General features: G+C 35.0%; 1 non-coding gene across 1 annotated transcript; it reads left to right on the top strand.

Moving 5' to 3' along the window:
* The first annotated feature begins 349 nt into the window (after positions 1-349).
* On the top strand, positions 350-430 carry BDBG_16586. The gene has a single exon. It is a non-coding gene; the product is annotated as a tRNA-Leu (tRNA).
* The last annotated feature ends 3,665 nt before the right edge of the window (positions 431-4,095 follow it).

Raw genomic sequence — 4,095 nt, 5'->3', positions numbered from 1 at the left:
CTTCATGTTAATATTCTCTCACATCTATGATTAACTTCATCATGTAGCAGGTACAAATATCTTTTAAATTATCAAATTCTGTGAGAAGTTGAGGTTTTAATAAGAGAATACACTGAAGGTTATAATGTCTTATAACTGAAGATTTTATCATTGCATAGTAACATAGACTGCTGTCTATCATGACTTTTATATTATACATGTTATCAATCATAGTAGATATAAGAATTGCATTTATTGTCATTTTCTCTTCAAATCATTGTCATTCAACCTCTTTAAGCTTCTGTTTGTGAATTTGAACAGAAGCTAATCTTTTCTCTGTTTTATCAGAACATTCTCATAGTTATCTTCCGCCAGCGTGGCCCAGTTGGTAAGACTGGTAACCAAGGCCGCACACATTAGAGGTGCGTGGGTTCGAATCCCACCGCTGGCACCTGCCACTTCTTACCCATGAAAGCCCTCATGTAATAGAGGCTGAGTCTAATTAGTAAGGCTTGGTGCGGGGTAGAACTCTCTACTGCAAGCCAAGCCACTAGTTAAGTGAGATCCTGCGGACACTCACCAGGGCTGGCATGAGATGTCAATGTCTTACTATTCTACTGTGCACCTGTCAAGGTTCTAACAATATAGAGCCAAGCCTAATGTAGTGATTATACACTACTTAAGCAAGTCCCTAACTAGAGCCATCATCAGAGCCTAGCTCCTCTCCAAATACAGAGAATGATTTTGAAAATCACCTGACTAGCAGGTCTAGACGCGCATCTAGGCCCTAGGCAGGGCACCCTGATAGGCTAGAGTCTGCAAGCTCACTGCCAAGCCCTAATACTGACAGAGAGGACTGCAGTCATCAAGCCTATGATTAGTCTCTAACACAGGGTGAGGCCACGACAGCTGATTGGTAGGCCTATGAGCATCTAATGGGGCCGAGATCAGCAATCGGAAGCTTGGTGTGTACATCACCAAGTGGGCGGTGGCAGCCACTAACTAACGCCCCTGGAAATTAGTGGCTGGCCTGAGAGGACAGACGCGGTGGTCGGTTAATTATAGAGAGTTAAATGTAATTAGCTTAAGGTGCATCCTGCGGGTGGCTAGCGCCCGTAGTCTATTCAAAAAACAGTGTCCTGATCTTTCATAAAGAGAAAGATAAAAGAATCTTGTTTAAACAAGTGAAATGAAAGCTGGCAGAAACAAAAGAAGAGTATACATTATTCAAGATTTGAGACAAAACCAAAGTGAAAATCTTGTTCAATTAAATGTAAAAAGAAAATATTCTCATCTATAATTCAGCTGAAACTAGGACATGGTTATTTCAAATCTTATATATAAAGATTTGATGATAGATTTGATTCAACAGAGTGCTTATTTTGCAAGATGAATGAAAATCCTGAGTATATTGTAATGCATTGTGCATTATACAATAGTCTCAGAGTCAGATTAAAGAAAAAGTATGATTTAAATCAATTAAATATGAGGTTCTTATTCTCAACTGAGACAGGAACTAAATACTTAATAGACTTTCTATCAGAAACTAGAGCAGTTATAAGAAAATGACTGAATTCAGAAGTATCTGAATATGAAGAGGTGGAAATTGACTAGATATAGTCTGTTAAAACAGCTATATATCATCTTTTAATAATTTTGTTTTATTATAGTCTCTCTTTACTGTACTTGTTTCCTTCTGTTCTTTTCTCTATCTATTTAATGTGTCTATCTTTAAGACTATGTTCTCTTTTCTTTTGTCATAATATTTTCAAATGATTTCAAACTATCAGAAGGTGTTGAAATACTGCAATTTGTAAACAGTTTTTGTATTCTGAGCTGGAATTTTCTGATTTTGCATATTTGAAATTGATAAATGTATAATAGTTGACTCTATAGATATAGGAAAAACTCTGAGAACTAAACATTCTCAGGTAGATGTCATAGTCTCTGACTGCATACATCTATAATTGAAGAATAATAATAATAATAATCATAGTTATCTTCTAAATCTTTCTTCACTGCAATGTGATTGACATGGACAGGTGCTGATTCATTCTTTAAATGAGAAGACACTAATCTTTCTCTAGATTGAGAAGGTACCAGTCTTTCTCTTGAGTGTGGAGACATGTAGGTTGATTGGCAGTTGAAAGTGATGTGTTCTAATCAGTTACAGTTGATGCATACTCCATGTTAATGTTAATTGATAACTTTCTCAGAAGTGATCTCAGAGACTCAGAAGCCTGTTTGAACAGTGGAAACTCTTGCTTATGCATAGACATTTGAATCTATTCAGTTCATGACATCTGCATCATTGCTATTCCTCAGCATGAATGTATAAGTGACTGAAGTGTAACATCTTCTGCCACTGTTCTGTATACTCTTGAGCTTGATAAGACAGTCATTCAATGTTCAGAGCTGTGTGCAGAAACCTTGATAAGTCTGGTCTTTATCTATGCTTATAAGAACCTGTAAGAGTTCAAAAGTTAATGTCTTCTTGAGCATACTAATCTTCATTCAATTCTTTCAAGATTGATCACCTGCTTCTAGAATCTTGATGTCAAAGTCAGAAATGAATGTTGTAAGAGAAGTGTTTCTCTGTCAGATACTCTGTAATTAATCTAATACTTTCTATTGCATGACAGTGTCTCAGAACAGAATATCAAGATGTTTGATGATATTATCAGATGTTCACAATACTGATTCACATGCTTTCATTCATGGATGGAACTTTTGTTTCACATAATTCTTCAATTATCCATTGATATATCAACCTTGATTGATTAATAAACTGATGACATCTTCATCTACACTCAGTTTTACAAGCATTTTCATTCTTCATGATGAGTAGAGAGTGAGATCAGAAGCATTGAAATATGCAGAAGCATCTAAGTGTTCTTTCAGTGCTTTTGTATTTGATTCTGTAGATGTTGGAATTGCATGAGTTTCTTGTTGTAATAATTGTTAAATCTCTTCATATTAGTATTATTGAGTTGCATGCATATCAGCTATTTATTGTTGTTGTAATTTCAACATTGCTCAGAGTCACTGTGACATCATGTCTATGCTCACATTCGAGGGTTTTACATTATTGTTAGACATGGTTATATCGATCATCAGGTGTGTAATTGTATGAATATCTCATATGTCTGAGGTGTCAGAACTCTCAGGTCTTTTACTGATATTCTCTTATAAAATCTTATTGCAGGGCTAGAATAACTGGTGAGTAAGCTTCTATCTGAGAACTCAGTGTCTGCTTAACTGTTTGACTGTTTCTCTATTTCTTATGCATTGTTACACATTTGAATATCTCAGTGACTAATTGTTTCTAATAAGAAGACAATGCATGAATAATCATTTCTAATAAGAAGATGATGAACATTTTTCTAGTGTAAGAAGCCTATGCTGAATAGATCAGTATTATATTGATAGGTCTTATATAACAAAGAGAAAAATGTTAGAGAAGGAAAGAAAGAGAAAGTGTGAGAATCAGTGATCAGAGTGGATATTTATACACATATGTAGTGACATACACAGTGAAGCTTCGGGGCGGAAGAATCTATACGCGTTCATGACAGCTGAGGATCAGTGATTGAGAATGGCTGAGAATCAGAGTGTACACATTTGAGAATGAAGTGAAAGAATCTATGAAGTGTAACTGAATAGTCTATATAATTGATCAGGCGCAGCCCGTCACAGAATCTCTATTTTATCTGTTCTCTATCAGAATAACTCTGTACAAACTGTCTGAATAAATTAAAATAGAAATTTGAGAAGTTATAGACAGAGTTAGTAAGTCTTCTTAAGAGTTTTAAAGCTGATATCTGAATCTGTTACTCTCTTAATAAAAATATATATTCATAGAAAAAGACTGCACTGCAGTACTGCTATTCTGCAAGTATAAAAAGCATTGATAAACTCAGAATCTCAGGTCACTATAGTGTCTCTAAAGCTCACAGAGTAAATAAGCTAAGTGATGAAAACTGAGAATCTACTCTTATAATAAGCAGAGTACAAGAACTCAGATCTGAGATCTGAGAGACTTATAAAAATTATCTTTGAATTACAAGATCTCTCTGAAATCTAAAGAAGATTTGTAGAAACTGTAATTATCACAGA

Source organism: Blastomyces gilchristii (genome assembly GCF_000003855.2).
Source record: "Blastomyces gilchristii SLH14081 genomic scaffold supercont1.3, whole genome shotgun sequence".
NCBI classification, from domain to species: Eukaryota; Fungi; Ascomycota; class Eurotiomycetes; order Onygenales; family Ajellomycetaceae; genus Blastomyces; species Blastomyces gilchristii.
The sequence above is the reverse complement of the archived record's forward strand: the minus strand, read 5'-3'. Positions and strand labels throughout refer to the sequence as shown.